Here is a 22,689-nt window from a genome sequence, read left to right as displayed (position 1 = left end):
CAAGTGGTGTATCTGAGAAGGGGTTCATATGGAAAGAGACGAAGAATGCACAGCACTCAGATTCCAAGAAACACCACCACCACCCTTGACCCTTCCCCCATGACCAACTCTGACCTAAAGCCTTTCTCTCCCTCTAACCTATCCCTAAAACATAACCCTCATCTAATCATATACATGTGCATTCCTAGCATCCATCCATCCACACACGAGAGAGAAAGAGGAAGACACAGACTGAATCGAGAAGGGAAAAGAGAGGGACACAGACAGAGAGAGACACGGAACCAAAGAGAGGAAAGGAGTCGACGGTCCAGACTTTTCATCAATCTGTCTCGAAGGTAGAAGCAATGACAGCGCCCATCCACCCCAGAAGGGGGAAAAGGACGGAAGGTTTGGAGAGGAAAAGACAAGAACGCAGGGAGCCATTAGAAGCTCAGCCACCCGCAGAAGCCGAGCTGGGACACTTGAACAGAATCTCAATGGAAACAGAGGACCAGAAAGTTGGCTACTCTTTTCTATAAGAGAGGGAGACCTTCGAGTCTTCCTTTCGCGCCTCCAACTTGGATGCGGGGTCTCAAAACACTCAGGAGGGGGAGTGCCTTTTCCTGGGTACCACGGCGCATCCAGGCCTCGTTCTGCCCCATTCTGTGCTGTGTCAGCCCTGGATGGAGTCTTTCTTTCTGAAGTCTCAGCGCACAAGCTCCACGTGATATCAGCCCCAGGTGGAAAGGCATGGAGCTGCTCGTAGGCCGACAGACCTAGGAAGCAGATGGGAGAATGACGCCCACTCTCCAGATGGAGAGACTGGGGGAACCCTGAGGGGCATACGCTTGTCCAGGGCCACACCACTTATGAGAAGAAGGAGCCTGGTCTGAGAGCAGCGGGGTCCTCGGAGCTCAGGCCCTGGCTGCACCCAGGCCTCCCCAGGGCTGTGGGCTGGGCTGTGTGGCTGTCACTGTGCCTGCACATGGCCTAAGGGGGGTGGTCGAGCAGTCAGAAACCCAGAGATTCCCTTGGGAAGTTTTGGGGAAGGGACCTCAGCACGAACCCCAGGAAATGATGTCACCTGCCGGCAACAGAACCCAACAGAACCCGCAACCCGTGTATCCAGGCCTCCAGAGCGGAGAGGAGCCCCCAGCCAGATCACTTGCTGCCAGGATGTTCTGCTGCTTGCCCCTGCCCAGAGGCCGGGGCCTCAGGAGAGCTCACAGGCAGTGTGCGTGGGCACCCTGTCGACGTTGGCTCAGGGCACCCCCGAGAGGCCTCTGGCCCTTTGCCCGGAGAAACAGAAAGGTAACACGGGGAGCCCCAGGCCGGGCCAGCCCACCTCTCCCATGCCACCTGGAAACACCGGGTCCTTTGCCTGTGTGTGTGGATGCGCGTTTCTCAGGGTGTGTCTCCCTCAAGGAAGCCCAGGCGGATGTGGGGTCAGAAGCCTGCGGGCAAGTTGTGTCCACACCCCAGGGGAGAGCAGGCTGCCTGGGATGGGGAGAGTGCGGGCAGCGCCGGCCGCCCAGGCTGGCCTCACACCCTCAGGTGGGTCTCTTTCCTCCCGGGTGGGGATCTGAGCAGACACACGTCTCTGACCCTTCTGGGAAGAGAAGTTCGAGCAGGCAGAAGCAGCGGCTCCACTGGCCAGGCCCAGCTCGGAAAAGTCCCAGCATGGCTGGCTGACGGTCACTGTCGTTGCAGAGCTTCCCACGTGATGAGGCCGAGGACGGGGACACCCCGTCCACCTCCCGGAGGGAGGGGTCGGAGCACCACCCCCCCGCCCCTGAGGCCCAGTGCAGGCTCCAGGTGAGCGTGCCCACGGAGGCATCAGCCCCACCGGGGGCGAAGCGGAGGCGGGGAAGGCCTGCTGCCGAGACACCACACAGGATACACCCGGCGGCCCAGTCTGAGGCTGCCACGGAGCTCAGCACACCCGGCTCCGACCCAGAGTCCCGAGAACCCCAGCCTCTGAGGCAGCAGGAGGACCTGGAGCCCAGCACGCCAGAGCACAGAGGTGAGGACGCTGGGGCTGGTGCACGGGAGTGTGTGGGGAGGGGGTGCTGAGCTACACAGGGACGAGTCCCCGAAAGATGCTGCTGGGCCTGCAGCAAGCGCTGGCCTCACACCCCCACCCCCTTCTTGCACACTTCAGTCCCAAAAGACATCCGACCCTGGGTATTCTTTGGGAATCTCTTGGAAGCTTTCTGTCCCGGGATACGCACATGCCAAGGCTGGCCTGTGGGCAAACTTTGCTTCTCCCCCAGCTCTAGCACTGGCCTCCAACTGGAACCAGGCTCCACTTCCCAGACCTGTCCCTACAGAGGTGGTGGCTCCAGGTGCAGGACCCAGGGATCCACCGAGGGCAGATGGAGAACCGAGACTTGCCCTCGCAGAGACACCAGGCCAGCTGGGTTCTGGCCAGCACACCGGGCAGATCGGATCTCCGTGCCTGCAGGACCCCCAGCCCCAGGCACTGATGTCCCACCCCCTCAGCCAGAACCTCCACCTCCACGTGCACCTGTACCTGCTCGGGCTTTGGCAGGAGAACCCGAGGCAGAGGAGGAGTCACCGCCTCGGCAGGGAGAGCCTGCCCTGGCTCCCGCGCAACATCCAGACGCCGACGATGACTCACCCACCCCTGCAGGAAGAACGAGCCCCCGCTCTGGACAGAGACCCAGAGCCCTTGCCGGAAACACCACGTCCAGGGGAGCGGTCGGCTCTGCCGCCTCCATCCCTGTCGGCTCACCGTGGACGCTGTCAACTCGGTCTGCCCCCAGGGGACATGGAGTTCCTTTCCCCTGAACTGCTTTGCATTTGGTTTGTTTCCACCTTTCTGGTGATGTTTTATTTTTTGTATGGTTTCCTGTATTTTTGTTGGTTAAGTTGGGAACTTGTTGGTTAAGTTAGTAAACTTTTTCATCATTGTTGCAATTTGGGAACACTGTTGTGTAACTCTGGTGATACTGTGTTACCATCACCACTTTGTGGTTTCAGACCCGTTTGATCTTTATGCCCCACCCCCCAACAAAGCCTGGATTCAAGGCAAGCACGCCCTGTTCATCCCTCCCCCCGATCCTGAACACAATTTCATCTTTTCTTTCTGCATTCCTTCCTATATTCTTGGTGTCCCCAATCAATGACTCTCAGTGAAATGACTGAAGGAGTTTCTTTCGGACTCTCCACCTACTGTAAGACTCCATTGGAGAGTTCTCATTTTTATGTCATTTGAACTAGCCTTTGATAGCTGACAGGACGGTGTACGTCCTTTCAAGATATCATGTGCCAAACGAAGCCCTTTTGGCAAATGCCATCATTATCTCCAGGCAGGCATTGCTGTTTGAAGGGTGACATCTCAGCCAGAAGGCAGAGGCTGAGCTCCTCTTGTTGCACCAGCTCCCAAAAGAAGCCAAGAAAGGGAGCTGGAACAACAAACCACCCCAACGCCCAGGAAAGCGTTCTTCACGACAGAAGGCTAGAAAATGACCCAACAACCTTGTGGCCCAGAACCCCTCTAGAAAAATCACTGTTCCATAAAAAAGAGAAACACGTGGGAAGTTCCAAGGAGAGGCAATGCCCATGGCCAGTGTACTTTAGAGACGGCCTGACCGCTCCGGGGAAGACACGCACCGACGGAACCCCTTGGGAAACAGCAGTGAGAGTCCTCACCGTCGTAAGGGTTTCCTCTGGGGACAACCTGCCCTGGGCACCACATGAGGGAGCAGACCGGCTTCTCTTCCTCTGCTCCCACACCATTCACTCATGAAGGCAGCTCAGGTGTTCTCATGCCCTGCCTGCCTGCCTGCCTGCCTGCCTGGCTCATCCGTGAGCTGTGACCACCTCCAGGGCAGGACTCCACCTTCTCCTCTCTGTGTACCGTGAATCTGCACACAGTGGGCTTTCAGAACCTTAGGAGACTTGAGCCATTCCCACTCGAGCCAGAACCCTCCCCAGGAAGGAAAACGGCTGTGGGGTCATTTTGGCCCCAGCACTGGTTCCGAAAGCCTGGCGGCTCCTACAGCCTCTACGGTGTGAAGAGGGAGGTCCCTTTTGACAGAGCTTTCCGGCTGTCAGATCTAAGCTGTTGTTTCACTGTCAGCTGTGTCTCTTCCGTTGCAGCCAGGTGGGCCACGCTGCTCCAAAGGGGCTCACAAGCTGAGTGGCAAGGGAGGTATTGAGAGGACAGGGATGGCTACAACGTGCTGCAAACTGAGTGAGGGTCCCCACAATCCTCAGCAAAGGTCTGTGGTGTGCAAGTGGGGAGTAGAGGGCCCCCAAGTTCCAAAGGAAGGGAGGTACTCGGGAGCTAAAGCCCTTGGCTGCTGTGGTAGCAGCTGCAGATGGCAGCTCGTCCACAGTGCACTTCGAATGAGGTCATATGAGCGGGACTCTGGAAATGGCTCCGAAATCAAGAGAAAGGGGTCAGGGTATGTGGGAATCCGGCGGGGGTGGGGGGTGGATGAAGGAAGGTGTCCTTCCTCTCTCCAGTGCAATTTGGTTTGGTGAGTCTCAAAGCTACCAGATGGCACTTCCCAAGTCAGGCCCCCGCAGGAATCAGGGTGGGCTGCGTGCCTCGGCGCCTGCTACAGGGACAAGCCACACCAGTGGCCTCCCTGAGCTCAAATGGCCGGATCTGGGGGTTCTGTCTGGGTGCACACCTCCTTGCTCTGGCCAAGTTCCCCCCTTCTCTGAGCACCAGCTTCATCCTCTCGAATGAGGACATCGATTGCTACCTTGGCACGTTACTCTCTTCATCCGGTGAAGACTCATTAGGCTTATCCTACAATTACTAGCTGGCCCGAAGAGATATCTCCTGAATCCAGATTAAGCTGGAGTCTCCCAGGCTCATCTGGCATGTCTTCCCTGAAGTCTGCCAAAACCCACACCCTTGCATTTCCAGGGACTCCCCTTAGCCAGCTGGGCAGAAAACCCAGCATGGTTCAAACAAGCTGACAGACAAGCGGGAGAGGACTCACGGGCAGACGGCCTCCCTCAGGTCTCGGGTGGAGCTCTGGGACCACAGCAGCAGCGGGCCATCCCAGCCCCTGGGCTCAGCAGCGCCCTCATTCTCAGGCCGGCGGCTCTGCCCTGAGGGGAGCAGGAAGGTCACCAACTGCCGCAGGCGGACCTCAAGCCCCTCCCACTGCTGGAGCCTGACCTCCCCCGGCCCCACCCCTTCCCCTACCCCAGCAGAAGGAGAGCTCGTCTTCCCCTGGCTTCCAACGTGAGGCCCGGCCCCGGGCCCCGATTGGGCACTGCCCCAGTCCGGAGCCAATCACAGTGGCCAGGGAGGTGGAACGCACCGATTGGCCAGGGCCAGGTCATGTGACCATACTCCCCAGGAAACTCAAATATTACCAAGATTCCCTAACAAACCAATGAACAAAATTATCCAGTAAAGGCAAACCGTACTTTTTAATGAGGCCAATGTCACAGAAAAAAAAAAAAAAATCCTTCACAATGAACTGCTCAAGGAAGCTACTAAATAAGCTTTCAGAAAAGTTAAGACGTTTTTTTTTTTTTTAATAGGGTGACGGAGAGCTATACCTTTCCCATCTATGTGAATTTAGGTTTAAACTAGATTTCCCTCGGCTATTATATAAGACAAAAAACCCCACATCACCCCCTTTCACTCCCCCCACCCCCAAAAAGTGTTTTAGTCTATTGAATTTTTGTGTCCTCAGTTGTGTCTGATTCACGGCAACTCACGAACTCTACACAGCCAGGCTCTTCCGTCCATGGAATTCAGGGCAATTTTTTTCTGTCACAGCAAATGCCCACCCTGGGTGATCCAAAGGCAAGGGCTCAGAGGCTCCTGAGAGACTAACTCCTTTCAGCTGAGCACAGAGCTGGCTCCTCACTGGGATGCCTGTGGCCTGGGGCTCCCAGAGGGGAGAGCAGCACTCGCCCCACCGTGTGGTCACTGCTGGAAGTGCAGGCTGCTCCTCACTCCCCCTTGACAGTGTCCCTGAGGGCAGAACAGTGTGAATCTACTCAAGGTGGAAACGCAAACTCCGATGCAACCAAACTTCCCACAAGGTCTCCAAAACCACTCAGGAACAGGGAATTGGAAACTGCAGGGCATGACATGAATGGAGATGGAGACTTGACACCTTACACCGAGTTCACTTCCAGTTATCCCTAGACAAAGTTTCCATGAAAACTTGTCACAAATCTAGAAGAACAATGAGCAGAAACTGGACACGTGCTTTGAGTCTTCACAGACAAAACAAAAAGGCAGCCCACAAAACAACCCAGAGAATACAGTGGACTTTGCAAAATCAAAGATATCTACTGTGGGAAAGACCTCATTACAAAAGCAAAAGACAGGTCATACATCGCGAGACGAATGAGTGGAAACACAAAGCTTCTCAAGGATGTGTCTCCAAACAGTCAAAGAACACCAACACGACAAGCCTGTGAAAACTAGGGAAAGGTCTGAAGGGACACCAGACTGAGGAAGACACACACAGAGTATCCCGGATGATGTCCAGCACTGAGGGCCTGAAGAAACAACAGTCTAGTTGCACTCCCTCAGGCCTGTGTGACCCTGGATGAGGCCTCTGTTTCCCGGTGGCTCTGAGAGATGGACAGGGAGGAAGGGGAAGAGAAATCACTTGCATTTCTAATACTCACAGCAAAGTCTTCCAATGAGAAGGGAATTATCACCCCCACTGACAATGCCATTCACTGAAGTGATACCCACGAGTCCATCTAACCCAGAAGGGAAGGAAGGACCTGTTCTCACAAAACGGCGAGAGATGGAAGAAGGAAGATCAAGCCCACACCAACCACTGGAAAGAGAAGCTGTGCTCAGGGCTTGAAAGAATTCCTATTGGGAAAATGATGTCACAGCCCCACAAGGCAATCCACAGCTTCGATGCTATTCCTCCCAAAATGCCAATGCATTTTCGCACCGAACAAAGAATTGCAAAAGGGGTACGGAAACAGAAAAGAGCCTAAATTGTCAATACAATCCGACGAAAAAGCCCCGATACGGACATCCAAGGTTGTGTGAAAGGAAATTAGACGACCAAACTAGGATCCTCAGGAGAGTATCGGAGAAGGCGATGGCGACCCACTCCAGTACTCTTGCCTGGAAAACGCCCTGGACGGAGGAGCCTGGTAGGCTGCAGGCCATGGGGTCGCGCAGAGTCAGACACGACTGAAATGACTTAGGCGCAGCGGCAGCAGCAGGACAGTATGCTATTGGGAATACAACAACACACACAGATCCAGATCGATGGAATAAAGTTGAGGGTCCAGAAACAAACCCCGGCATCCATGGTCAACTCATCTCTGACACAAAAGGGGAGAATATCCAAATGGGAACGAGAAAGCCTCTTCAATAAATGTCCATGGGAAAACCAGACAGCTACATCTGAAGAACGCTATTGGTTTTGATCTCACACCACCTCAATATCGGGGAAAAACCTCACCCTAAAGACTGATGTCATGAGACAGCTAGAAAGAAGCGTAGGTCAAAGGCTCCTTAACATCAGAGTCTCCTTGCCATTTGCTGGGCGGAGGTAGAAATGGGTCTCTTCAAGTAAGGGAAAGAGGAAAACGAAGTACGCCAATGGGTTTCCATCCAATGGAACCTCTTCACAACAGAGAAGCTAAGCATTCAGAAATGCAAAAGATGGGAAACGGAACATGAGAGACTCCTTGCAAGTGGTGTATCTGAGAAGGGGTTCATATGGAAAGAGACGAAGAATGCACAGCACTCAGATTCCAAGAAACACCACCACCACCCTTGACCCTTCCCCCATGACCAACTCCGACCTAAAGCCTTTCTCTCCCTCTAACCTATCCCTAAAACATAACCCTCATCTAATCATATACATGTGCATTCCTAGCATCCATCCATCCACACACGAGAGAGAAAGAGGAAGACACAGACTGAATCGAGAAGGGAAAAGAGAGGGACACAGACAGAGAGAGACACGGAACCAAAGAGAGGAAAGGAGTCGACGGTCCAGACTTTTCATCAATCTGTCTCGAAGGTAGAAGCAATGACAGCGCCCATCCACCCCAGAAGGGGGAAAAGGACGGAAGGTTTGGAGAGGAAAAGACAAGAACGCAGGGAGCCATTAGAAGCTCAGCCACCCGCAGAAGCCGAGCTGGGACACTTGAACAGAATCTCAATGGAAACAGAGGACCAGAAAGTTGGCTACTCTTTTCTATAAGAGAGGGAGACCTTCGAGTCTTCCTTTCGCGCCTCCAACTTGGATGCGGGGTCTCAAAACACTCAGGAGGGGGAGTGCCTTTTCCTGGGTACCACGGCGCATCCAGGCCTCATTCTGCCCCATTCTGTGCTGTGTCAGCCCTGGATGGAGTCTTTCTTTCTGAAGTCTCAGCGCACAAGCTCCACGTGATATCGGCCCCAGGTGGAAAGGCATGGAGCTGCTCGTAGGCCGACAGACCTAGGAAGCAGATGGGAGAATGACCCCCACTCTCCAGATGGAGAGACTGGGGAAACCCTGAGGGGCATACGCTTGTCCAGGGCCACACCACTTATGAGAAGAAGGAGCCTGGTCTGAGAGCAGCGGGGTCCTCGGAGCTCAGGCCCTGGCTGCACCCAGGCCTCCCCAGGGCTGTGGGCTGGGCTGTGTGGCTGTCACTGTGCCTGCACATGGCCTAAGGGGGGTGGTCGAGCAGTCAGAAACCCAGAGATTCCCTTGGGAAGTTTTGGGGAAGGGACCTCAGCACGAACCCCAGGAAATGATGTCACCTGCCGGCAACAGAACCCAACAGAACCCGCAACCCGTGTATCCAGGCCTCCAGAGCGGAGAGGAGCCCCCAGCCAGATCACTTGCTGCCAGGATGTTCTGCTGTTTGCCCCTGCCCAGAGGCCGGGGCCTCAGGAGAGCTCACAGGCAGTGTGCGTGGGCACCCTGTCGACGTTGGCTCAGGGCACCCCCGAGAGGCCTCTGGCCCTTTGCCCGGAGAAACAGAAAGGTAACACGGGGAGCCCCAGGCCGGGCCAGCCCACCTCTCCCATGCCACCCGGAAACACCGGGTCCTTTGCCTGTGTGTGTGGATGCGGGTTTCTCGGGGTGTGTCTCCCTCAAGGAAGCCCAGGCGGATGTCGGGTCAGAAGCCTGCGGGCAAGTTGTGTCCACACCCCAGGGGAGAGCAGGCTGGCTGGGATGGGGAGAGTGCGGGCAGCGCCGGCCGCCCAGGCTGGCCTCACACCCTCAGGTGGGTCTCTTTCCTCCCGGGTGGGGATCTGAGCAGACACACGTCTCTGACCCTTCTGGGAAGAGAAGTTCGAGCAGGCAGAAGCAGCGGCTCCACTGGCCAGGCCCAGCTCGGAAAAGTCCCAGCATGGCTGGCTGACGGTCACTGTCGTTGCAGAGCTTCCCACGTGATGAGGCCGAGGACGGGGACACCCCGTCCACCTCCCGGAGGGAGGGGTCGGAGCACCACCCCCCCGCCCCTGAGGCCCAGTGCAGGCTCCAGGTGAGCGTGCCCACGGAGGCATCAGCCCCACCGGGGGCGAAGTGGAGGCGGGGAAGGCCTGCTGCCGAGACACCACACAGGATAAACCCGGCGGCCCAGTCTGAGGCTGCCACGGAGCTCAGCACACCCGGCTCCGACCCAGAGTCCCGAGAACCCCAGCCTCTGAGGCAGCAGGAGGACCTGGAGCCCAGCACGCCAGAGCACAGAGGTGAGGACGCTGGGGCTGGTGCACGGGAGTGTGTGGGGAGGGGGTGCTGAGCTACACAGGGACGAGTCCCCGAAAGATGCTGCTGGGCCTGCAGCAAGCGCTGGCCTCACACCCCCACCCCCTTCTTGCACACTTCAGTCCCAAAAGACATCCGACCCTGGGTATTCTTTGGGAATCTCTTGGAAGCTTTCTGTCCCGGGATACGCACATGCCAAGGCTGGCCTGTGGGCAAACTTTGCTTCTCCCCCAGCTCTAGCACTGGCCTCCAACTGGAACCAGGCTCCACTTCCCAGACCTGTCCCTACAGAGGTGGTGGCTCCAGGTGCAGGACCCAGGGATCCACCGAGGGCAGATGGAGAACCGAGACTTGCCCTCGCAGAGACACCAGGCCAGCTGGGTTCTGGCCAGCACACCGGGCAGATCGGATCTCCGTGCCTGCAGGACCCCCAGCCCCAGGCACTGATGTCCCACCCCCTCAGCCAGAACCTCCACCTCCACGTGCACCTGTACCTGCTCGGGCTTTGGCAGGAGAACCCGAGGCAGAGGAGGAGTCACCGCCTCGGCAGGGAGAGCCTGCCCTGGCTCCCGCGCAACACCCAGACGCCGACGATGACTCACCCACCCCTGCAGGAAGAACGAGCCCCCGCTCTGGACAGAGACCCAGAGCCCTTGCCGGAAACACCACGTCCAGGGGAGCGGTCGGCTCTGCCGCCTCCATCCCTGTCGGCTCACCGTGGACGCTGTCAACTCGGTCTGCCCCCAGGGGACATGGAGTTCCTTTCCCCTGAACTGCTTTGCATTTGGTTTGTTTCCACCTTTCTGGTGATGTTTTATTTTTTGTATGGTTTCCTGTATTTTTGTTGGTTAAGTTGGGAACTTGTTGGTTAAGTTAGTAAACTTTTTCATCATTGTTGCAATTTGGGAACACTGTTGTGTAACTCTGGTGATACTGTGTTACCATCACCACTTTGTGGTTTCAGACCCGTTTGATCTTTATGCCCCACCCCCCAACAAAGCCTGGATTCAAGGCAAGCACGCCCTGTTCATCCCTCCCCCCGATCCTGAACACAATTTCATCTTTTCTTTCTGCATTCCTTCCTATATTCTTGGTGTCCCCAATCAATGACTCTCAGTGAAATGACTGAAGGAGTTTCTTTCGGACTCTCCACCTACTGTAAGACTCCATTGGAGAGTTCTCATTTTTATGTCATTTGAACTAGCCTTTGATAGCTGACAGGACGGTGTACGTCCTTTCAAGATATCATGTGCCAAACGAAGCCCTTTTGGCAAATGCCATCATTATCTCCAGGCAGGCATTGCTGTTTGAAGGGTGACATCTCAGCCAGAAGGCAGAGGCTGAGCTCCTCTTGTTGCACCAGCTCCCAAAAGAAGCCAAGAAAGGGAGCTGGAACAACAAACCACCCCAACGCCCAGGAAAGCGTTCTTCACGACAGAAGGCTAGAAAATGACCCAACAACCTTGTGGCCCAGAACCCCTCTAGAAAAATCACTGTTCCATAAAAAAGAGAAACACGTGGGAAGTTCCAAGGAGAGGCAATGCCCATGGCCAGTGTACTTTAGAGACGGCCTGACCGCTCCGGGGAAGACACGCACCGACGGAACCCCTTGGGAAACAGCAGTGAGAGTCCTCACCGTCGTAAGGGTTTCCTCTGGGGACAACCTGCCCTGGGCACCACATGAGGGAGCAGACCGGCTTCTCTTCCTCTGCTCCCACACCATTCACTCATGAAGGCAGCTCAGGTGTTCTCATGCCCTGCCTGCCTGCCTGCCTGCCTGCCTGGCTCATCCGTGAGCTGTGACCACCTCCAGGGCAGGACTCCACCTTCTCCTCTCTGTGTACCGTGAATCTGCACACAGTGGGCTTTCAGAACCTTAGGAGACTTGAGCCATTCCCACTCGAGCCAGAACCCTCCCCAGGAAGGAAAACGGCTGTGGGGTCATTTTGGCCCCAGCACTGGTTCCGAAAGCCTGGCGGCTCCTACAGCCTCTACGGTGTGAAGAGGGAGGTCCCTTTTGACAGAGCTTTCCGGCTGTCAGATCTAAGCTGTTGTTTCACTGTCAGCTGTGTCTCTTCCGTTGCAGCCAGGTGGGCCACGCTGCTCCAAAGGGGCTCACAAGCTGAGTGGCAAGGGAGGTATTGAGAGGACAGGGATGGCTACAACGTGCTGCAAACTGAGTGAGGGTCCCCACAATCCTCAGCAAAGGTCTGTGGTGTGCAAGTGGGGAGTAGAGGGCCCCCAAGTTCCAAAGGAAGGGAGGTACTCGGGAGCTAAAGCCCTTGGCTGCTGTGGTAGCAGCTGCAGATGGCAGCTCGTCCACAGTGCACTTCGAATGAGGTCATATGAGCGGGACTCTGGAAATGGCTCCGAAATCAAGAGAAAGGGGTCAGGGTATGTGGGAATCCGGCGGGGGTGGGGGGTGGATGAAGGAAGGTGTCCTTCCTCTCTCCACTGCAATTTGGTTTGGTGAGTCTCAAAGCTACCAGATGGCACTTCCCAAGTCAGGCCCCCGCAGGAATCAGGGTGGGCTGCGTGCCTCGGCGCCTGCTACAGGGACAAGCCACACCAGTGGCCTCCCTGAGCTCAAATGGCCGGATCTGGGGGTTCTGTCTGGGTGCACACCTCCTTGCTCTGGCCAAGTTCCCCCCTTCTCTGAGCACCAGCTTCATCCTCTCGAATGAGGACATCGATTGCTACCTTGGCACGTTACTCTCTTCATCCTGTGAAGACTCATTAGGCTTATCCTACAATTACTAGCTGGCCCGAAGAGATATCTCCTGAATCCAGATTAAGCTGGAGTCTCCCAGGCTCATCTGGCATGTCTTCCCTGAAGTCTGCCAAAACCCACACCCTTGCATTTCCAGGGACTCCCCTTAGCCAGCTGGGCAGAAAACCCAGCATGGTTCAAACAAGCTGACAGACAAGCGGGAGAGGACTCACGGGCAGACGGCCTCCCTCAGGTCTCGGGTGGAGCTCTGGGACCACAGCAGCAGCGGGCCATCCCAGCCCCTGGGCTCAGCAGCGCCCTCATTCTCAGGCCGGCGGCTCTGCCCTGAGGGGAGCAGGAAGGTCACCAACTGCCGCAGGCGGACCTCAAGCCCCTCCCACTGCTGGAGCCTGACCTCCCCAGGCCCCACCCCTTCCCCTACCCCAGCAGAACGAGAGCTCGTCTTCCCCTGGCTTCCAACGTGAGGCCCGGCCCCGGGCCCCGATTGGGCACTGCCCCAGTCCGGAGCCAATCACAGTGGCCAGGGAGGTGGAACGCACCGATTGGCCAGGGCCAGGTCATGTGACCATACTCCCCAGGAAACTCAAATATTACCAAGATTCCCTAACAAACCAATGAACAAAATTATCCAGTAAAGGCAAACCGTACTTTTTAATGAGGCCAATGTCACAGAAAAAAAAAAAAATCCTTCACAATGAACTGCTCAAGGAAGCTACTAAATAAGCTTTCAGAAAAGTTAAGACGTTTTTTTTTTTTTTTAATACGGTGACGGAGAGCTATACCTTTCCCATCTATGTGAATTTACGTTTAAACTAGATTTCCCTCGGCTATTATATAAGACAAAAAACCCCACATCACCCCCTTTCACTCCCCCCACCCCCAAAAAGTGTTTTAGTCTATTGAATTTTTGTGTCCTCAGTTGTGTCTGATTCACGGCAACTCACGAACTCTACACAGCCAGGCTCTTCCGTCCATGGAATTCAGGGCAATTTTTTTCTGTCACAGCAAATGCCCACCCTGGGTGATCCAAAGGCAAGGGCTCAGAGGCTCCTGAGAGACTAACTCCTTTCAGCTGAGCACAGAGCTGGCTCCTCACTGGGATGCCTGTGGCCTGGGGCTCCCAGAGGGGAGAGCAGCACTCGCCCCACCGTGTGGTCACTGCTGGAAGTGCAGGCTGCTCCTCACTCCCCCTTGACAGTGTCCCTGAGGGCAGAACAGTGTGAATCTACTCAAGGTGGAAACGCAAACTCCGATGCAACCAAACTTCCCACAAGGTCTCCAAAACCACTCAGGAACAGGGAATTGGAAACTGCAGGGCATGACATGAATGGAGATGGAGACTTGACACCTTACACCGAGTTCACTTCCAGTTATCCCTAGACAAAGTTTCCATGAAAACTTGTCACAAATCTAGAAGAACAATGAGCAGAAACCGGACACGTGCTTTGAGTCTTCACAGACAAAACAAAAAGGCAGCCCACAAAACAACCCAGAGAATACAGTGGACTTTGCAAAATCAAAGATATCTACTGTGGGAAAGACCTCATTACAAAAGCAAAAGACAGGTCATACATCGCGAGACGAATGAGTGGAAACACAAAGCTTCTCAAGGATGTGTCTCCAAACAGTCAAAGAACACCAACACGACAAGCCTGTGAAAACTAGGGAAAGGTCTGAAGGGACACCAGACTGAGGAAGACACACACAGAGTATCCCGGATGATGTCCAGCACTGAGGGCCTGAAGAAACAACAGTCTAGTTGCACTCCCTCAGGCCTGTGTGACCCTGGATGAGGCCTCTGTTTCCCGGTGGCTCTGAGAGATGGACAGGGAGGAAGGGGAAGAGAAATCACTTGCATTTCTAATACTCACAGCAAAGTCTTCCAATGAGAAGGGAATTATCACCCCCACTGACAATGCCATTCACTGAAGTGATACCCACGAGTCCATCTAACCCAGAAGGGAAGGAAGGACCTGTTCTCACAAAACGGCGAGAGATGGAAGAAGGAAGATCAAGCCCACACCAACCACTGGAAAGAGAAGCTGTGCTCAGGGCTTGAAAGAATTCCTATTGGGAAAATGATGTCACAGCCCCACAAGGCAATCCACAGCTTCGATGCTATTCCTCCCAAAATGCCAATGCATTTTCGCACCGAACAAAGAATTGCAAAAGGGGTACGGAAACAGAAAAGAGCCTAAATTGTCAATACAATCCGACGAAAAAGCCCCGATACGGACATCCAAGGTTGTGTGAAAGGAAATTAGACGACCAAACTAGGATCCTCAGGAGAGTATCGGAGAAGGCGATGGCGACCCACTCCAGTACTCTTGCCTGGAAAACGCCCTGGACGGAGGAGCCTGGTAGGCTGCAGGCCATGGGGTCGCGCAGAGTCAGACACGCCTGAAATGACTTAGGCGCAGCGGCAGCAGCAGGACAGTATGCTATTGGGAATACAACAACACACACAGATCCAGATCGATGAAATAAAGTTGAGGGTCCAGAAACAAACCCCGGCATCCATGGTCAACTCATCTCTGACACAAAAGGGGAGAATATCCAAATGGGAACAAGAAAGCCTCTTCAATAAATGTCCATGGGAAAACCAGACAGCTACATCTGAAGAACGCTATTGGTTTTGATCTCACACCACCTCAATATCGGGGAAAAACCTCACCCTAAAGACTGATGTCATGAGACAGCTAGAAAGAAGCGTAGGTCAAAGGCTCCTTAACATCAGAGTCTCCTTGCCATTTGCTGGGCGGAGGTAGAAATGGGTCTCTTCAAGTAAGGGAAAGAGGAAAACGAAGTACGCCAATGGGTTTCCATCCAATGGAACCTCTTCACAACAGAGAAGCTAAGCATTCAGAAATGCAAAAGATGGGAAATGGAACATGAGAGACTCCTTGCAAGTGGTGTATCTGAGAAGGGGTTCATATGGAAAGAGACGAAGAATGCACAGCACTCAGATTCCAAGAAACACCACCACCACCCTTGACCCTTCCCCCATGACCAACTCCGACCTAAAGCCTTTCTCTCCCTCTAACCTATCCCTAAAACATAACCCTCATCTAATCATATACATGTGCATTCCTAGCATCCATCCATCCACACACGAGAGAGAAAGAGGAAGACACAGACTGAATCGAGAAGGGAAAAGAGAGGGACACAGACAGAGAGAGACACGGAACCAAAGAGAGGAAAGGAGTCGACGGTCCAGACTTTTCATCAATCTGTCTCGAAGGTAGAAGCAATGACAGCGCCCATCCACCCCAGAAGGGGGAAAAGGACGGAAGGTTTGGAGAGGAAAAGACAAGAACGCAGGGAGCCATTAGAAGCTCAGCCACCCGCAGAAGCCGAGCTGGGACACTTGAACAGAATCTCAATGGAAACAGAGGACCAGAAAGTTGGCTACTCTTTTCTATAAGAGAGGGAGACCTTCGAGTCTTCCTTTCGCGCCTCCAACTTGGATGCGGGGTCTCAAAACACTCAGGAGGGGGAGTGCCTTTTCCTGGGTACCACGGCGCATCCAGGCCTCGTTCTGCCCCATTCTGTGCTGTGTCAGCCCTGGATGGAGTCTTTCTTTCTGAAGTCTCAGCGCACAAGCTCCACGTGATATCGGCCCCAGGTGGAAAGGCATGGAGCTGCTCGTAGGCCGACAGACCTAGGAAGCAGATGGGAGAATGACCCCCACTCTGCAGATGGAGAGACTGGGGAAACCCTGAGGGGCATACGCTTGTCCAGGGCCACACCACTTATGAGAAGAAGGAGCCTGGTCTGAGAGCAGCGGGGTCCTCGGAGCTCAGGCCCTGGCTGCACCCAGGCCTCCCCAGGGCTGTGGGCTGGGCTGTGTGGCTGTCACTGTGCCTGCACATGGCCTAAGGGGGGTGGTCGAGCAGTCAGAAACCCAGAGATTCCCTTGGGAAGTTTTGGGGAAGGGACCTCAGCACGAACCCCAGGAAATGATGTCACCTGCCGGCAACAGAACCCAACAGAACCCGCAACCCGGGTATCCAGGCCTCCAGAGCGGAGAGGAGCCCCCAGCCAGATCACTTGCTGCCAGGATGTTCTGCTGTTTGCCCCTGCCCAGAGGCCGGGGCCTCAGGAGAGCTCACAGGCAGTGTGCGTGGGCACCCTGTCGACGTTGGCTCAGGGCACCCCCGAGAGGCCTCTGGCCCTTTGCCCGGAGAAACAGAAAGGTAACACGGGGAGCCCCAGGCCGGGCCAGCCCACCTCTCCCATGCCACCTGGAAACACCGGGTCCTTTGCCTGTGTGTGTGGATGCGGGTTTCTCGGGGTGTGTCTCCCTCAAGGAAGCCCAGGCGGATGTGGGGTCAGAAGCCTGCGGGCAAGTTGTGTCCACACCCCAGGGGAGAGCAGGCTGGCTGGGATGGGGAGAGTGCGGGCAGCGCCGGCCGCCCAGGCTGGCCTCACACCCTCAGGTGGGTCTCTTTCCTCCCGGGTGGGGATCTGAGCAGACACACGTCTCTGACCCTTCTGGGAAGAGAAGTTCGAGCAGGCAGAAGCAGCGGCTCCACTGGCCAGGCCCAGCTCGGAAAAGTCCCAGCATGGCTGGCTGACGGTCACTGTCGTTGCAGAGCTTCCCACGTGATGAGGCCGAGGACGGGGACACCCCGTCCACCTCCCGGAGGGAGGGGTCGGAGCACCACCCCCCCGCCCCTGAGGCCCAGTGCAGGCTCCAGGTGAGCGTGCCCACGGAGGCATCAGCCCCACCGGGGGCGAAGCGGAGGCGGGGAAGGCCTGCTGCCGAGACACCACACAGGATACACCCGGCGGCCCAGTCTGAGGCTGCCACGGAGCTCAGCACACCCGGCTCCGACCCAGAGTCCCGAGAACCCCAGCCTCTGAGGCAGCAGGAGGACCTGGAGCCCAGCACGCCAGAGCACAGAGGTGAGGACGCTGGGGCTGGTGCACGGGAGTGTGTGGGGAGGGGGTGCTGAGCTACACAGGGACGAGTCCCCGAAAGATGCTGCTGGGCCTGCAGCAAGCGCTGGCCTCACACCCCCACCCCCATCTTGCACACCTCAGTCCCAAAAGACATCCGACCCTGGGTATTCTTTGGGAATCTCTTGGAAGCTTTCTGTCCCGGGATACGCACATGCCAAGGCTGGCCTGTGGGCAAACTTTGCTTCTCCCCCAGCTCTAGCACTGGCCTCCAACTGGAACCAGGCTCCACTTCCCAGACCTGTCCCTACAGAGGTGGTGGCTCCAGGTGCAGGACCCAGGGATCCACCGAGGGCAGATGGAGAACCGAGACTTGCCCTCGCAGAGACACCAGGCCAGCTGGGTTCTGGCCAGCACACCGGGCAGATCGGATCTCCGTGCCTGCAGGACCCCCAGCCCCAGGCACTGATGTCCCACCCCCTCAGCCAGAACCTCCACCTCCACGTGCACCTGTACCTGCTCGGGCTTTGGCAGGAGAACCCGAGGCAGAGGAGGAGTCACCGCCTCGGCAGGGAGAGCCTGCCCTGGCTCCCGCGCAACACCCAGACGCCGACGATGACTCACCCACCCCTGCAGGAAGAACGAGCCCCCGCTCTGGACAGAGACCCAGAGCCCTTGCCGGAAACACCACGTCCAGGGGAGCGGTCGGCTCTGCCGCCTCCATCCCTGTCGGCTCACCGTGGACGCTGTCAACTCGGTCTGCCCCCAGGGGACATGGAGTTCCTTTCCCCTGAACTGCTTTGCATTTGGTTTGTTTCCACCTTTCTGGTGATGTTTTATTTTTTGTATGGTTTCCTGTATTTTTGTTGGTTAAGTTGGGAACTTGTTGGTTAAGTTAGTAAACTTTTTCATCATTGTTGCAATTTGGGAACACTGTTGTGTAACTCTGGTGATACTGTGTTACCATCACCACTTTGTGGTTTCAGACCCGTTTGATCTTTATGCCCCACCCCCCAACAAAGCCTGGATTCAAGGCAAGCACGCCCTGTTCATCCCTCCCCCCGATCCTGAACACAATTTCATCTTTTCTTTCTGCATTCCTTCCTATATTCTTGGTGTCCCCAATCAATGACTCTCAGTGAAATGACTGAAGGAGTTTCTTTCGGACTCTCCACCTACTGTAAGACTCCATTGGAGAGTTCTCATTTTTATGTCATTTGAACTAGCCTTTGATAGCTGACAGGACGGTGTACGTCCTTTCAAGATATCATGTGCCAAACGAAGCCCTTTTGGCAAATGCCATCATTATCTCCAGGCAGGCATTGCTGTTTGAAGGGTGACATCTCAGCCAGAAGGCAGAGGCTGAGCTCCTCTTGTTGCACCAGCTCCCAAAAGAAGCCAAGAAAGGGAGCTGGAACAACAAACCACCCCAACGCCCAGGAAAGCGTTCTTCATGACAGAAGGCTAGAAAATGACCCAACAACCTTGTGGCCCAGAACCCCTCTAGAAAAATCACTGTTCCATAAAAAAGAGAAACACGTGGGAAGTTCCAAGGAGAGGCAATGCCCATGGCCAGTGTACTTTAGAGACGGCCTGACCGCTCCGGGGAAGACACGCACCGACGGAACCCCTTGGGAAACAGCAGTGAGAGTCCTCACCGTCGTAAGGGTTTCCTCTGGGGACAACCTGCCCTGGGCACCACATGAGGGAGCAGACCGGCTTCTCTTCCTCTGCTCCCACACCATTCACTCATGAAGGCAGCTCAGGTGTTCTCATGCCCTGCCTGCCTGCCTGCCTGCCTGGCTCATCCGTGAGCTGTGACCACCACCAGGGCAGGACTCCACCTTCTCCTCTCTGTGTACCGTGAATCTGCACACAGTGGGCTTTCAGAACCTTAGGAGACTTGAGCCATTCCCACTCGAGCCAGAACCCTCCCCAGGAAGGAAAACGGCTGTGGGGTCATTTTGGCCCCAGCACTGGTTCCGAAAGCCTGGCGGCTCCTACAGCCTCTACGGTGTGAAGAGGGAGGTCCCTTTTGACAGAGCTTTCCGGCTGTCAGATCTAAGCTGTTGTTTCACTGTCAGCTGTGTCTCTTCCGTTGCAGCCAGGTGGGCCACGCTGCTCCAAAGGGGCTCACAAGCTGAGTGGCAAGGGAGGTATTGAGAGGACAGGGATGGCTACAACGTGCTGCAAACTGAGTGAGGGTCCCCACAATCCTCAGCAAAGGTCTGTGGTGTGCAAGTGGGGAGTAGAGGGCCCCCAAGTTCCAAAGGAAGGGAGGTACTCGGGAGCTAAAGCCCTTGGCTGCTGTGGTAGCAGCTGCAGATGGCAGCTCGTCCACAGTGCACTTCGAATGAGGTCATATGAGCGGGACTCTGGAAATGGCTCCGAAATCAAGAGAAAGGGGTCAGGGTATGTGGGAATCCGGCGGGGGTGGGGGGTGGATGAAGGAAGGTGTCCTTCCTCTCTCCACTGCAATTTGGTTTGGTGAGTCTCAAAGCTACCAGATGGCACTTCCCAAGTCAGGCCCCCGCAGGAATCAGGGTGGGCTGCGTGCCTCGGCGCCTGCTACAGGGACAAGCCACACCAGTGGCCTCCCTGAGCTCAAATGGCCGGATCTGGGGGTTCTGTCTGGGTGCACACCTCCTTGCTCTGGCCAAGTTCCCCCCTTCTCTGAGCACCAGCTTCATCCTCTCGAATGAGGACATCGATTGCTACCTTGGCACGTTACTCTCTTCATCCTGTGAAGACTCATTAGGCTTATCCTACAATTACTAGCTGGCCCGAAGAGATATCTCCTGAATCCAGATTAAGCTGGAGTCTCCCAGGCTCATCTGGCATGTCTTCCCTGAAGTCTGCCAAAACCCACACCCTTGCATTTCCAGGGACTCCCCTTAGCCAGCTGGGCAGAAAACCCAGCATGGTTCAAACAAGCTGACAGACAAGCGGGAGAGGACTCACGGGCAGACGGCCTCCCTCAGGTCTCGGGTGGAGCTCTGGGACCACAGCAGCAGCGGGCCATCCCAGCCCCTGGGCTCAGCAGCGCCCTCATTCTCAGGCCGGCGGCTCTGCCCTGAGGGGAGCAGGAAGGTCACCAACTGCCGCAGGCGGACCTCAAGCCCCTCCCACTGCTGGAGCCTGACCTCCCCCGGCCCCACCCCTTCCCCTACCCCAGCAGAACGAGAGCTCGTCTTCCCCTGGCTTCCAACGTGAGGCCCGGCCCCGGGCCCCGATTGGGCACTGCCCCAGTCCGGAGCCAATCACAGTGGCCAGGGAGGTGGAACGCACCGATTGGCCAGGGCCAGGTCATGTGACCATACTCCCCAGGAAACTCAAATATTACCAAGATTCCCTAACAAACCAATGAACAAAATTATCCAGTAAAGGCAAACCGTACTTTTTAATGAGGCCAATGTCACAGAAAAAAAAAAAAATCCTTCACAATGAACTGCTCAAGGAAGCTACTAAATAAGCTTTCAGAAAAGTTAAGATTTTTTTTTTTTTTTTTAATAGGGTGACGGAGAGCTATACCTTTCCCATCTATGTGAATTTACGTTTAAACTAGATTTCCCTCGGCTATTATATAAGACAAAAAACCCCACATCACCCCCTTTCACTCCCCCCACCCCCAAAAAGTGTTTTAGTCTATTGAATTTTTGTGTCCTCAGTTGTGTCTGATTCACGGCAACTCACGAACTCTACACAGCCAGGCTCTTCCGTCCATGGAATTCAGGGCAATTTTTTTCTGTCACAGCAAATGCCCACCCTGGGTGATCCAAAGGCAAGGGCTCAGAGGCTCCTGAGAGACTAACTCCTTTCAGCTGAGCACAGAGCTGGCTCCTCACTGGGATGCCTGTGGCCTGGGGCTCCCAGAGGGGAGAGCAGCACTCGCCCCACCGTGTGGTCACTGCTGGAAGTGCAGGCTGCTCCTCACTCCCCCTTGACAGTGTCCCTGAGGGCAGAACAGTGTGAATCTACTCAAGGTGGAAACGCAAACTCCGATGCAACCAAACTTCCCACAAGGTCTCCAAAACCACTCAGGAACAGGGAATTGGAAACTGCAGGGCATGACATGAATGGAGATGGAGACTTGACACCTTACACCGAGTTCACTTCCAGTTATCCCTAGACAAAGTTTCCATGAAAACTTGTCACAAATCTAGAAGAACAATGAGCAGAAACCGGACACGTGCTTTGAGTCTTCACACACAAAACAAAAAGGCAGCCCACAAAACAACCCAGAGAATACAGTGGACTTTGCAAAATCAAAGATATCTACTGTGGGAAAGACCTCATTACAAAAGCAAAAGACAGGTCATACATCGCGAGACGAATGAGTGGAAACACAAAGCTTCTCAAGGATGTGTCTCCAAACAGTCAAAGAACACCAACACGACAAGCCTGTGAAAACTAGGGAAAGGTCTGAAGGGACACCAGACTGAGGAAGACACACACAGAGTATCCCGGATGATGTCCAGCACTGAGGGCCTGAAGAAACAACAGTCTAGTTGCACTCCCTCAGGCCTGTGTGACCCTGGATGAGGCCTCTGTTTCCCGGTGGCTCTGAGAGATGGACAGGGAGGAAGGGGAAGAGAAATCACTTGCATTTCTAATACTCACAGCAAAGTCTTCCAATGAGAAGGGAATTATCACCCCCACTGACAATGCCATTCACTGAAGTGATACCCACGAGTCCATCTAACCCAGAAGGGAAGGAAGGACCTGTTCTCACAAAACGGCGAGAGACGGAAGAAGGAAGATCAAGCCCACACCAACCACTGGAAAGAGAAGCTGTGCTCAGGGCTTGAAAGAATTCCTATTGGGAAAATGATGTCACAGCCCCACAAGGCAATCCACAGCTTCGATGCTATTCCTCCCAAAATGCCAATGCATTTTCGCACCGAACAAAGAATTGCAAAAGGGGTACGGAAACAGAAAAGAGCCTAAATTGTCAATACAATCCGACGAAAAAGCCCCGATACGGACATCCAAGGTTGTGTGAAAGGAAATTAGACGACCAAACTAGGATCCTCAGGAGAGTATCGGAGAAGGCGATGGCGACCCACTCCAGTACTCTTGCCTGGAAAACGCCCTGGACGGAGGAGCCTGGTAGGCTGCAGGCCATGGGGTCGCGCAGAGTCAGACACGACTGAAATGACTTAGGCGCAGCGGCAGCAGCAGGACAGTATGCTATTGGGAATACAACAACACACACAGATCCAGATCGATGGAATAAAGTTGAGGGTCCAGAAACAAACCCCGGCATCCATGGTCAACTCATCTCTGACACAAAAGGGGAGAATATCCAAATGGGAACGAGAAAGCCTCTTCAATAAATGTCCATGGGAAAACCAGACAGCTACATCTGAAGAACGCTATTGG

At 55.1% G+C, this 22,689-nt stretch overlaps 1 long non-coding RNA gene across 1 annotated transcript in view; it reads right to left on the bottom strand.

Annotated features, from left to right (window-relative positions):
* The window catches only part of LOC145530002 (uncharacterized), a 1,493,464-nt gene that overhangs the window by 81,374 nt on the left and 1,389,401 nt on the right, over window positions 1-22,689 (bottom strand). Inside the window, exons 168-170 of the long non-coding RNA XR_014071397.1 lie at window positions 20,269-20,380; window positions 12,618-12,729; window positions 4,962-5,073 (exon numbers count right to left, since the gene is read on the bottom strand). This is a non-coding gene — a long non-coding RNA (uncharacterized LOC145530002). The remainder of the gene's footprint in view (window positions 1-4,961; window positions 5,074-12,617; window positions 12,730-20,268; window positions 20,381-22,689) is intronic.

Source organism: Giraffa tippelskirchi, chromosome 12 (genome assembly GCF_054371585.1).
Source record: "Giraffa tippelskirchi isolate mGirTip1 chromosome 12, T2T-mGirTip1v1.2.pri, whole genome shotgun sequence".
In the NCBI taxonomy this organism is placed as follows: domain Eukaryota; kingdom Metazoa; phylum Chordata; class Mammalia; order Artiodactyla; family Giraffidae; genus Giraffa; species Giraffa tippelskirchi.
Note: the sequence above shows the minus strand (reverse complement) of the source record. Positions and strands in the feature narration are given on the sequence as shown.